The sequence below is a fragment of the Antechinus flavipes genome, chromosome 4 (genome assembly GCF_016432865.1).
Source record: "Antechinus flavipes isolate AdamAnt ecotype Samford, QLD, Australia chromosome 4, AdamAnt_v2, whole genome shotgun sequence".
In the NCBI taxonomy this organism is placed as follows: domain Eukaryota; kingdom Metazoa; phylum Chordata; class Mammalia; order Dasyuromorphia; family Dasyuridae; genus Antechinus; species Antechinus flavipes.
Genome location: NC_067401.1, coordinates 148,878,823 through 148,893,023, shown reverse-complemented (window position 1 = coordinate 148,893,023; position 14,201 = coordinate 148,878,823). Strand labels below are relative to the sequence as shown.

Genomic DNA, 14,201 nt, shown 5'->3' with positions numbered 1-14,201 from the left:
ATGCCAAAAGACAAAAATAATAAATGCATCTTTTTCCAGATAATGCAATAAAAAGTACATGTAATAAAGGGCCAGAGAAAAATAGACCAAAAATTAATTGGAAACTAAATAATTTAATCCTAAAGAATGAGTGGGTGAAATAACAGATTATAAACATAATTGATAATTTCATCCAAGAGAAATTTATGGGATGCATAGTTCTTAAGGGAAATTCAAGAACACTATGTTACATCAAATGTCAAAATAAGGGGACTATATCAGTTGGACATTTTTCTCCATAACATAGAAATGCAAGAATTTAGAATAATTAAACTAATGAAAATGTTTCTGATAAATGTGTATCCATTATTAATAGTTTTTCTTTTACATAATTAATCTTTAACATCATTTCCATTAAGAAAACTGCATTAGAGTGATTCAAGACAATTCCAGTAGACATGGGATGGAAAATGTCATCCATATTATGGAGTTTGGATGTGAATTGAATCAAAATATTTTTACTAGTTTTTGTTTGTTTGCTTGTTTTTTTCTTTTTTGTGGCTTTTTTCCCCTTTGGTCTGATTTTTTTCTTGCACAATGTGACAAATAAGGAAATATGTTTAAAATAACTGCAAATATTTAACCATATCAGATTGCTTGCTTCTTAGTTGATTGTTCCTTGTGGGGAGGAAAGGGAGGAAGGGAGAAAATTTTGGAACACAAAGTCTTACAAAAATGAATGTTGAAAACTTATCTTTACATGTATTTGGGGGGAAAATACTATTGAGAAAAAGATAAAATAAAAATACATAAATAAATAAAACTGCATTAGAGCCATTTAGGTTGAATCATTTGATGTTAATAAGCATAAAGAACTTTTTTGTGTGTCTTCAGAGAGAGGTCGGGGCTACAGAGGTGCCAGATTCAGAGTCTGGGCTGGAAGCAGAACTTATGTTCTGGTGGGCATTGCTATAATCAGGATGTTTGAATTTGTCTGCTCAACCAGGGTAGTTGATTAGCAATTGGTGAGCGCCTTGTCCCAACTTTTTCACAAGAGTTGTTTCTCTAGATAATGTCCCCTCCACAGCCATCTGGGTCCAATGGCAAGATATAAATCAGTACAACTGGAGATGGCCCTTGATTAGGGACACGTTCGGGTCCCTTCCTACCCCATCTCTCCAACTCAGGTTGGATCTCACCCCCTAGTGTCTTTTCTCTCTTCTATTTATGGCATGAAGAACAAAACAACTGGACTGCAGTAGCTTTCCTTGCCTGCATGGCATGACCAGGCCTTGCTCTCTTATAATGTATCTTCCCACTCCTAAAGATATGCATGGGTTTTGGAGTTGGGAAATATATCCCCTGTATGGCAGGTCTGCTACCCTGTTATCTCAATTAGACACTACTCCTAACTTTTTGATTTATTTTGATTTATTTCAATACTTGACAGGAGAAAACCAGGATTTGGCAAGATACTGAGAAACTTTATGTAGAAGATAGTTCTTGAACTGAATTTTGAAGGGAAAAGGTAGTGATAAGGAGAGAGTACATTCTAGGGCTGAAGGAAAGCCAGTGAAAAGGCATAAAGAGGGGAAATGGGACATTTGTGCTTAGGTGGTAGAGTACATGAAAAGGAACACTGAAAAGTTATGAAGGAGTCAAGTTATTAAGAACTTTAAATGACAGAGGAATTTATGTTTAATTCTAATAGGATTATTATATTTAATCCTTAAGGTAATGAGGAACTATAGGAATTTGAAAGACAGAAAGAAAAAGAGAAATGGGGAAAGAGAGATGGGGAGAGAGAGATAAAGAAACAGAAACAAGAGACAGAGAAAGACAGAGAAGGGGAGGTAGAGGTTGGGAAACAAGGAGGGAGGGAGGGAGAGAGACAGAGAGGAGAGGGGAAGGGAAGAAGAGGAAAGAAGGGCGGGGAGAGACAGAGAGAATACATATGTGTGTGTGTGACAGAGACAGACAGACAGACAGACAGACATGATTAGGACTGAACTTTAGGAAAATTCCTTTGATAGCTCTATGGAGAAAGAGTTAAGGTTGGACCAAATAGCAAGCTATTGCAATATTCTAGCCAAGAAGAGATGACGGCTTAAGCCAGTGTTGGCTACATGTGAATGGAGAGAAAAGGCTTGTCCAAACAAGTTTGGTGCTAGAAACAATATTTGAAACTCATTGGATGTATGAGATGTTATTGTTGCTGTGTTTGTCCTTTGTTCTCGAAAAGGACCAGGGCATCAGGGAATTGATGCCATGACCTGCAAGTGAATTGCATTTAAGTTAGGAATATACAAGGTCACCTGTCTCACTTTCCCTCCAGAGCCATCTGGGTCCAGTGGGCAGATATAGATCAGGACGACTGGATCTGGTCCTCATGGGAGATGAGGGACTGTGAACAGTAGTTTGCAAAGTTGCAAACCTGAGTGACTGGGAAGTTCAGAAGAAGAATAGGTTCAGAGGGAAAGATAATGAGCTTTATATGGGACACACTGAATTTGAGATGGCTATAGGATATTTGTTTTGAAATAGCCAATAGATAGTTTGTGATTCATGACTATTCATAATTAGATCTTAGGAGAGAGAATACAGTTAGATATTTAAAGCTACCATTCAACTGAATAGAAATGATCATTGAAGGAGCAGCTAGGTGATAGATCAGCAGTCCTGGAGTCAGGAAGACCTAAATTCAAATACTGCTTCAGACATTTACTAGCTATGTGGTTCTGAGCAAGTCATTTAACCCATTTGACCGCTAAAAGAAAAAGTTAATAAGGATGAGGGTTGAGAAGAGATCATTATATTCACCAACTATGAAATCTTTGGTCATTTAGAAGAAATTAATTTTAGTTTAATGAGGAGACATGAAACTAGAACATAGTAAATATGAAAGAGAATAAAAGAAAAGGAAGTAGAAACTGACCAAGAAAGGAGAGGTGTAGGATGATTCCTAGGGGACAATAGTAGAATCTTGTGAGATAGTGGAATCTTTCCAGATGAGAAGGGAAAGCATTTCAGACTTGGGAAGGGACAAAAGCAAGGGAATGGGAGAGATGGACTGTCACGTGTGAAGTAAAACAAAAGAAAAGGTGTTCAAATACCTTTGGAAAAGAGCAACTCTTTTGGTGAGGATTGGTGAGAATTAGGTGACTTGTTCGGGGTCACTCTGCTGTCTGAGGCAGGATTTTGTAAAAGGCTGAAACTCTGAGTTGGTGCACCGGAATTAGACAACCAAGCACTTAAGGCTAATTACCAATTGGACAATACTCTATTATGTTATGCTTGGAAAATGGCCCTTTCCACTATTCTGAGCTAGCTTGATCTTTTTATGTATACAGATAATTGTAGGAAGGATTAGGGGGTGGAGTAAGACAAGCCAGAGTCACTTTGGCTGTGAATGAGGATAAGGGAGGCTGTAGAGAGCTTGTGTCCATTCCCTTCACTTCTCCCCCTAAAGACCAAGGATTTTTGCTTATCCTGACTCCGGATGATTCTAAGGCATCCAGGGTGCTAACCCAGACTTCACAGGATTTGAATTCAGTTCCTCCTGATTCTAGGGCTAATGCTCTATCTGATGCAATACCTTGAGTAGACATTTCTCCTCAAGTAGACATATTCATGAGGAGGTAGGCTAAAAGTCAATAGTTCCTTCTTTGAGAACTTGTATTGCTCATGAGACATCTGCAATCTGGAAAAAAAAAAAAAGAATCCATCTTCATATAGACCACTCTGCCTCTATCTATATCAGTGGTTCTCAAACTTTTGTTCTCAGTATCTTTATACTATTAAAAGTTATTGAGGAGCTGTCCAAAGAGTTTTTGTTTACATGTATTATATTTATAGATAAGAAATAAATCTAATTTCGAATTTATAGAACCCCCTGAAAGGATTTTAGAGACCTCCAGGATTCTCCAGATCATACTTTGAAAATTCTAATCTAGATGAAGAGATCAATCTCTACTCAGACTATTTAAGTTCAATTATAAGGCTTTCTAGAGCACAAGCCTAATGCTTTGGGGCTAGAATAAACTGGATTCTCTTTATACTTTAATTAAAAATAAGCTCTGCCAGTTGGGTGGGGTCCTGCCCAAGATTGATGTTCCCAAGGGTGAGGTCAATCTTATCAGAAACCCCGCTCTTTCATTTTTTTTATTATAGCTTTTTATTTACAAGATATATGCATGGGTAATTTTTCAGAATTGACAATTGCCAAACCTTTTGTTCCAATTTTTCCCCTCCTTTCCACCCCCTCCCCCAGATGGCAGGTAGACCAATACATATTAAATATGTTAAAGTATATGTTAAATACAATATATGTATACATATCCATACAGTTATTTTGCTGCACAAGAAGAATTGGACTTTGAAATGATGTACAATTAATCTGTGAAGGAAATCAAAATGCAAGGGGACAAAAATAGAGGGATTGGGAATTCTATGTAGTGGTTCATAATCATCTACCAGAGTTCTTTTGCTGGGTGTAGCTGATTCTATTCATTACTGAACAATTGGAACTGATTTCAGCCCTGTTCTTTAGAGACTGACTTGATCTACAAGGGCTGGGCTTTGAATGAAGAAGCAAAAAGAAAAAATAAAACTATATCCCAATATTAATTGATTATTAATAATAATTTCCCTCAGAAGAGTAAGAAGTCCAGTATGGATGGATCATAAAACATATGGAAGGGAATCACGTATGAGAAGATTGGAAAGACAAGAATGGTTTTGACTATAAAGAGCTTCAAATGCCAATCTTTATAATAGTTCCATATATAATAGAGAACTAATGAATTTTGTGAAACTGGAGGGCACAGCAATGACTTGGTCAGACTTGCAGCTTAGAAAGATCACTTTGGCATATGTGTAGATGATATGTTACATTGGAGACGGAATTCAGTCAGAGAGAACTATTAGGAGTCCATTTTAATAAACCAAGTGAGAAGCAATGAGGTCCTGAACAGAGTGGTGGCTATATGAGTAGAGAAAAGAAAATGGATGTTAAAGACATTGTGTAAATAGAATTGGCCATATTTGAAAAGTGATTGGATATGGGGTAGTGAGGGAATAGTGAAGAGTTAAGGAGACAACTTTTTTTTGAAAGGCTATAGATTGTTATTTAATTTTATATTACAGTATATTTATCTCTTTTTCTTTTTAATAGTATTTTATTTTTTCCAAGTACATGCAAAGATCATTTTCTTTATTATTATTATTATAGCTTTTTATTTACAAGATATATGCGTAGGTAATTTTTCAGCATTGACAGTTGCAAATCCTTTTGTTCCAACTTTTTCCCTCCTTCCCTCCATCCCTTCCCCCAGATGGCAGGTTGACCAATACATGTTAAATATGTTAAGGTATAAGTTAAATACAATATATGTATATATGTCCAAACAGTTATTTTGCTGTATAAAGAGTCAGATTTTGAAATACTGTACAATTAGCCTGTGAAGGAAATCAAAAATGTAGGTGGACAAAAATAGAGGGATTGGGAATTCTATGTTGTAGTTCATAGTCATCTCCCAGAGTTTATTACTGCTCCATTGGAACTGATTTGGTTCATCTCATTGTTGAAGAGGGCCACGTCCATCAGAATTGATCATCATATTATATTGTTGTTGAAGTATATAATGATCTTCAAAGTTCATTTTCAACATTCACCTTTGCAAAACTATGTTTCAAATAGTTCTCCTCTCCTCTTGTCCCCATCCCCAAGACAGCAAACAATCTGAAATAGATCAAACATGCAATTCTTCCACACATTCATATTCATCATGCTGCACAAGAAAAATCAGATCAAAAGGGGAAAAAACACCACAAGTAAACAAATAATAATAAAGGAGAAAACACTGTTTTTTAACAGTTCTTTCTCTGGATGCAGATGGCACTTTCCCTCACAAATCTATTGGAACTGCCTTGAATTACCTCATTGTTGAGAAGAGCCAAATCCAGCACAGTTGATCACTACATAATCGTGTTACTGTGTACAATGTTCTCTTGGTTCTGCTCACTTCACTTAGCATCAGTTCATGTAAGAAGGACATGAATCTTGATGCCCCAACAGAAATAGAGAATTTGGGAAAAGAACTGGATTTGGGGGCAAATATGGCATAAAAAGATCAGCAATGTAAATCCACAGCTCTTCACCCTGTATAACTCACAATCAAAATAAGCAGGATTCTTAGTACCTAGTAACCACATCCATAAGATGATCTGGGGATAAGGATAGAGGGGGTTGGGGAAGATTGTGATTACACAGTTCCTAGTGGCCCAGATTGAGGTCAGGTTATAAGTACCTCTAGGGGAAAGGGGGAAAGGATAAGAGCTTGCACAGTCATAGGAAACCAGAAGCAGGAGGGAGCAAAGCAAGCTAACCTTGGGAACTAATAATTGAAAGTACTATGAGGTTGGGTTGGAGGCAAGCTTCATGATAGGCAACTGCTTATTGAGAAAAGATGGAGATAATATCCGTCTTCCCCTCACCTATTGATTACCCTTTGGGGTCATGCCACAGCCCACTGGGAATTTGGGCCCCCACTTTGGAAACTACTGAATTAAGGGATGGTGACTAGAAAAGGAGGAAAGTAGAAGAGCACTGGGGTGATTACTTGGGAAAGGATTAAGGGCTAGAAGCATTGGAGGTTAAGGTAAAAACAAAAAAATAGAAGGATTAACACAGAGAGAGATAGGATGATAAGAGATTATGATAAAAAAATTTAAAAGTTCTTGATCAGGAAAGTGTAACACTGGTGGGTGATGACAAGAATGTAATTAATTATTCCTTTGTGTAGCTGAGTTGCAATGGAAGAGTAAATATACTCGATGAGAGAGAGAGAAGAAGGGAGGGAAAGAAGAAGAGGAGGGCAGAGAGAGAAGAAGAAAGAGAAAAAAGAAGAGGAAGGGGAAAAGAAAGGGAGAGACAGACAATGAGCTTGTTTTTGAGATATTCTCTGAGTTCCCTCCAGTTGCCAACATTATATTTGATATATTCAAGAAGCACTCAAATAACAACAAGAAGGAAGAAGAAAAACATTCTCTAGTGTCATTGATATGAATGAGGAAGTCCTTAAAATATCACAAACCCATAGTAATGAATAACTTTACATTCCCAAGAATTTACCAGGTTCTTCTGACCACAGAGCTCATTGCTCATTCTTTCCCATCATAGCTAAGTTGCGGTTATTAAGAAACTTGGTGAAACCTGGAACTTCCCAAAGCAAAAATACAGTCTTGAAAAGTTTCATGAGCCACTGGAACACACCAATAAGCTCCAGGTTCTGAGAGAAGACTCCAAACAGGATAATCTCTCTTTATCACTATTCTCATTTACTATTAGGTAAGGGATTATTGATTTCCTAGATTATAAGGGAGTGTGTACGAACTGCCCTCCAACCCAAACTTTTGCTATTAAGCTCTTTTGTAGGACAAGAACTCTTTCTGGGTTTGGTAAGTTCTTTCTCAAATGAAGCCCAGTTCTCCCAGGGCTTTGAGAGCTACTATTCTCACCCAGTGGAAAGTGCAAACAATGCACTTTGTACCCTCCTCAGCCTACTAATCTCCTTCCTAAACTCCTGGATCTATGTTCCTCTGATTCCTGAAAAGCCCTAATCTATCCAAGTTTACTTGAAGCTAAGGATTGAGCTCCAGCATACAGTTCAAGAATGTTATAATACAGGTGTATCCCCTGTACAAGTCAAGATTTGTTTGCTTTTCAGTAAATATATTTATTTTATTATTACATTCCATGTTCCTGGGTATTTCCCTCTTTCCCTCCCAACCTAGCAATAGAGAAGACCAACATTTAAGATATACATGTACATACCTACATACATGTATCCATATAATACCTACTTCAGTTCTTTTTCTGAAGGTGAATAACATTTTCCTTCAAAAGTCCCTCATAGTTGATTTGAATATTTATATTACTCAGAATAATTTAGTCATTCAGTTACTGAAGAGTATTGCTATTACTGTGTACAATGTTTTCAAGGTTTTACTTATTTCTCTTAGCACTATTTAATGTAAGTCTTTCTATGTTTTTTTCTAAAACCAACATGCTCCTTCTTTCTCTTTCTTTTTGATTAACAGTATTTTATTTTTCCAATTACATGTAAAGATAATTTTCAAAATTTATTTTTGTAAAATCTTGAGTTCCAAATTTTTTTCTCCTTCCTTCATGTTTGCTCTTTCCAAGACAGCAAGCAAACTGATATAGGTTATCCATGTACAATACTCTTAAACATACATCCACATTTGTCATATTTGCAAGAAAAATCAGACCAAAAGGGGGAAAAAATCATGAGAAAGAAAAAGTAATCAAACAAACGACAAAAGGTGAAAATACTATGTTTCAATCCACATTCAGTCTCCATAGTTCTCTCTAGGGGTGTGGATGGCATTTTCCATACTTAGTCAATTGCAATTGTCTTGGATCACTGTATTCCTGAGAAAAACTAAGTCTATCATAGTTGATCATCACATCATCTTGTTACTATATTCTTTCCTGGTTGTGCTCACTTCATTCAGGATCAGTTCATATAAGTCTTTCCAGGTTTCTGAAATCAGCCTGCTCATCATTTCTTATAGAACAATAATATTCCATTATATTCGTATACCATAACTTATTCAGTCATTTCCCAACTGATGGACATCTCTCAATTTCCAGTTCTTTGCCATTACAGAGAGAACTGCTATAGATATTATTTTCCTTTTCCTTTTTCCTCTATCACTCTAGGAAACAGACCTGATATTTCTGAGTCAAAGGAAACACACATTTTTATAACACTTTAGGTATAATTCCAAATTGTTCTCTAATCATGCAATTCTTGACTCAAGAATTTACCAGAGGGCCCATCCAGAGCCTTTCTAGATCTCTCTTAAAATGGAGAAGATAGCAGTCATCCTTTGCTCTCATCAGGTAAAATGTACATTTCTCTGATGACATTCTTTACACAACACCACCCTGGTTCAAACCCTTATCACCTCATGCTTTCACTATCACAGTAGCCTTCCTGTGGATCTCCCCACTTAAGTCTCTCAAAACTTCAATCCATACTCCATTCAGCTGCTCAAGTGATTCCCCTAAACTGCAGCTTTGCCATTACCCACCTCACTCAATTATCTCCAATATGTCCCTGTTGCCTTTAGGATCAAATATAATAAGTTTTTGTTTAATATTTGGCTTCCTTCTTACCTTTCTAGTCTTCTTAACAGTTTATTCCCTTCCATGGATCCAAAATCCAGTGACACTAGCTTCCTTTCAGGATTCTCTGTCTCCCAAATCTGGGCATCTTTGCTAGCTGTCTCCCACACCCAGAATGCTCTCCAATCTTACTTCTGCCTCCTGGCTTCTCTGACTTCCTCCAAAGACTCAACATTTTTTGCTAGAGGTTTTCCCTAGTTCTCGTACCCCCCTCCTCCTTTAGAGTATCTTCTTTTTATCCTACAAATATAGAATAATATAAAATAAAAGATCTTGTTTGTACATAGTTATTTGCCTGTTATCTCTCCCATTAGTCTGTAAACCCGTATAACCTTGATGTCGGTATTCTCTTTAGAACAAATACAATATTTCTATTCCAACTGTGCTTGTTTGTCTTCCCTACTAGTTAAAAACTCTTGGAGACCAAGAATAATGTTTACTCAAAACACAGTAAATCCCACAATACATAGGGGTAGGAAGACCTTAGATTTTGTTCTTTAAAGAAAAGTAATCCAAATACTTGGGGCTCACCTAGTAGAAGAATGTTGACTCAGTGTGACTATAAGTACATAGAAGGGAGAGGCTTAATCCATAAGAGCTGTAATTGGAGAGAGTACTTTGGAAATAGGATTTTTTTTTTTTTTACTATATTTACTTGTTATATAGAGAAGGGTTCAAAAGGAGTGGAAGAGCCGAGTTAGTGGGAAATGATGTTGAAAAATAATTTATGCCATGTTTACTTTTTAGAATTTTGTAACCATAAGTGCTGTAATCTGAGGAATTTAAATAAATTGATCTTGCTTTCCAGAAAGTAGATATATATATACTTATACACATTTATACATGGATATAATTAAGGTAATAATTAACACTTTTTTCTCTTAAGATATCTGCATGTTGGGAGTTTATCCTTCTTTCCCCAGAGAAAGAAGGAAGAAATTAAGCACTTAAGTACCTTCTTTGTAGAGAACTTTACAAATAGTATTTCATTTGATCTTCACAACCAACTGAGGAAGCAGGTGTTATTATTATCCCCATCTTTCATTTGAGGAACATAAGGCAAACAGAGGTTAAATGACTTGCTCTGGGTCAAACAGTTCCTTTGAGGATGGATTTGAATTCAAGTCTTCTTGACTCTAAGCCACTGTGGATCTGTCTCTAGGCAGAAAAAAATCAGAATTAATATTCATATGTAGCTTCCCAAGAGGAAAAACTAGAAGTTCCTTCACAAGTTCTTTAATTCTCACCCACTCTCCAAGGACATCCCAATGCCACCCTTCTAGCACCAGTCAGGACATTTAGAATTGGATAATATTTTATATGGGAGTCAGAATGGTACAGAAGATAGAGCTAAAAAGACCAGAGTTGGGTACATATTAGATGCCAACCTGCATTGGCAAAGGGAGTTTCCTTTGATAAATCTCTTTGTACACATTTTGCAGGCACTCCTCTTTCTAGGGCAGGCATTGAGTCACCACCATTTATTTAGAGAAGCATTTACTATCCCATGTAGAAACTGAAATGCATCAGAGAAAGTGATCCAATTTTCCTTTAAAACTTCCCTAGTTCACACAGAGCCTTCATTTTGATTGCTGTTTGAGTGCCCTTAATTGAGTCAGACTGGGCTCCTAATTCTGACTTTGCCACTACTGAAATCCTGGACAATTCACATCAGCATTCTAGTTCTCAGTTTCTCCTTTATAAAATCAGGGGTTGGATTAAATTTGTCAGGAAAATTAGAGAAGGCCCCAGTCACATTCTGATTTGGGGGTAAAGGGAGATTAATGAGATGAAGACTGTGTGTTGACAATGGTTACAGATGTCACAAGCATATCAAATTTTAAAGCTGGAAGGTACTTTAAATGATCCTGGGCAGTACCTAACAGCATAGCTGAAGATAAGACTGTGTTGGCCATGGTGCAACCTTGTATGTCTAAAATGACTTGCAGACCTCCTGGTTCACTCTCGTTATGCACTCAATTCCAGCCCCAGTCTTAGTGTGCAGCTGGAGTAGGAGAGAACAGGTAACGTGATCTTCTGGAGAACTGGAGCGATTTGTGGCACCTTTGAGCCTGCTAGGAAGGTGGTGGTGGTAAAAGCTGACGAATTCTCAGTGTCCAGGGGACAGGGATGGGGCAAAGGTAGTAAGAAAGGGCATGTCTCCAGAGGCCCAGCCTCTCAGGGATCCAACACAGACTGTCCCCAGTGTTCTTTGGAACATCTTTAGATAACTAGAGAATTGGCTCCTTGGCACCTCTTATTTTCTTATTTATATTATTCACACCCAACAGAAATTCTTCAGAGAAGAGAGATAGATGAAGATCAGGGATCTGAGTGGAGAGACACTCTTCTTAAAGCTGGTGAGAATGGAAAGGAGAAAACAAAGACAGGATCCAAGTGAATGGTCATAGCTAATAACATAGACTCCCACAGGCCTGGGTAGGGCAAATGCCTCCACACCCATCTTGCACAAAGTTCCAGTTCTAGGCCAAAGAGGGACTCTGGGTCAAGCAAAAGGTGTACCTTGCCAGGTTTTAGCCATAGGCTAAATGCTGCTCTGTGCATAGGATGATATGATGTGGGGGGAGGTGATAAGGGAGGAGTCTGGAAGAGGAAAGTAGTCCTAAAGATGGTAACTTATATAATGGAAAATTATTTTAATGCTCCTGGGGATATTTAAAAAACAAGGATTGGGAAGCTAAATAAAGGGTGGGTAGGTTTGAGGAGTGGGTTACAGTCCTAAAAAGAGATCAGACACATTCTACAGAGGGATATTTCTTTCTAGTTGTGGATGAAACATCATCATTGCTATGAATATTTATAATAAAACAATAACAGTGATGATGAGAGGCAGATTAATCATTTGAGGACTGGTCTAAAATCTGGATTCTGGTTCTGCTTCTGAAATTTACTAGTTCTATGACTATGGACATGTCACTTAAATTTTTAGTGGTCAAATTAGTTTTCCTTAGTTGAGGTAATTTATAAGACTATAAAATACAAGCAAGTTTCCAAGCATTGACAGAAGGGATTTTCACAGGAGTTCCTTGTTCCCAAGAAAAATCACAGATGTAGACTCAGTAGCAATATAAATTAATGAGTAAATCTCTTAATCTGTTAAAGGAGTTTTCAATTGCCATATCCTTATCTAAAGCTGATGTTCCTAAGTAGAAAGTGGCTCCTGTGACTGGGCTCTAAACTCTGCCCCCCTCCTTATCCTATATTCTCAAACTACCCTGCCCTCTTAGGAAGCCAAAACACCTCAGAAAGAGTCCAATCTAAGGTTTTCAAAGGCTGAGTTGAAAATGGTTCCACTTTGAGGCAGGGAAGCAGCTCTCCTGTGCCCAAAAGAACAGAGGCAGGGATGTACACTCTGGGGGAGTGGGGGGAGGGAGGTCTAGATCATTCTTCTGCAGTCCCACAGGTTCAGGTTTAGTTTTTTATCTTATGAAGGTGGAAAATGACAATCAACTCAGGAAAAGGGAGGGGAAGTCAGGAACTGTCACAATTTGACTTTTTTTTTTTTTTTTTCAGGAAAGGGAAGAGAAACACTTGGTCTTGGCCTGTGGATATTCTTTCTATTCCAATGGCTCTTGAGAATGTGTCCCGTTTGTTTTGAGGACAGTTGCCTTCATGCTACTGACTATGGTATTCATAAAACAGCATTAAGATTGGGGTAGAGTGAGAGAAATTGAGTTGACACTAACTCCTGTTCTTTTCTTCCTGCTTTAATGCTGCAGACTGCACCTAGAGGTGTAGAGTTCAGGGTTATCCCTGGGCAACAAATCACACTTACTCTACATTACTCCCTTTCCATAAAGGAGACTGAGGCCATATATTAAAGGCAACTGTGGAGGGAAAAAAAGTAGAATAGCTTTAAGGGATAAATACAGCCAGATTGAGGTATAGAAGTGACAAGGGGCAATCTTAGTGTAAGGACACTAATAACTAATATTTATATAGTGTTTATTATGTATCAGGCACTATGCTGAGCATTTTACAACTGTTCTCTCATTTGATCCTTACAACAACTTCTGGAGGTAGATGCAATTACAATTCCCATTTTACCGATTATGAAATTAAGGCAAACTGGTTACATGATTTGTCCAAGATCACAAATCTTAAGTGTCTAAAACTGGATTAAAATTCTAATCTGACTCCAAGCCCAGCTCTCTTTCACTTGGCCACCAACTGCCTGAACTCCCCCCTCAGCTCTAGATACAAGCGGTTTGGGGGCAGGTTCAGTCCTGTGGAGTCTAGAAAGGATCAGGAAATTCTCTGGCTCTTAATATTTTCACCCTAGAATATTGGGAAGAAGTGCTATGAACAAAGCAGAATTGCAGTAGCTCAAAAGAAATGTGAAATGAAAAAATTTAAAAAATATCTCGCTCCCAAATGTTCCTTTGGACTATCTGTGCCCCACCCGTGGTAGAGGCTTCTGAGTTCCTATTGGTTTGATTAGCCACAGTCAGACACAGTACATTGACCCCAACATTGTGATGTCATTAGTCCTCTGAGTGAGAAAGACAACAAGGAACGAGCTGGCAGACACTAGGCTGCCAGGGTGGGGAAGGGTGCCTGCTGTTCTACCACCCTCTCATGGGACTTCTGCAGTCTTACACACTGCGTTGGAGAGAGGAAAGAGGAAAGATGGGGGAAGCCGTCTCTCGTGTACAACTGAAGAATTAGGGACTACTCCCTGGCCACCATATCTGTGTTTACCTTCTTATTTTGTTTTAGATCCATGGCTAGAGGTCTCCTTCCATTCCTGACTGCTCTCTTGAATCACGGTCCAGTTTGAGAAGTGGGAGTGGGGTCTGAATGGGTCAAGGCCAGCCTCTCTTCCCCCAATCCTCCAAAGCCAAGCTTCTGAGCTTCCGGAACACACACACACACACACACACACACACACACACACACACACACAAAAGCATCCTGGTTTCTGGGAATTCACTGGGTCCTGGCTCCAAAGCTAGCCTCTCCATTATTCAGGCTGTCTAACCTTCCC

At 38.1% G+C, this 14,201-nt stretch overlaps 1 long non-coding RNA gene across 1 annotated transcript; it reads right to left on the bottom strand.

Moving 5' to 3' along the window:
* Positions 1-4,196: 4,196 nt before the first annotated feature.
* Positions 4,197-14,098, bottom strand: LOC127560485 (uncharacterized). Its single transcript, XR_007953341.1, has 3 exons — positions 13,916-14,098; positions 10,149-10,351; positions 4,197-5,719 (listed from the first exon to the last, which is right to left on the bottom strand). It is a non-coding gene; the product is annotated as an uncharacterized LOC127560485 (long non-coding RNA).
* Between the last annotated feature and the right edge of the window lie 103 nt (positions 14,099-14,201).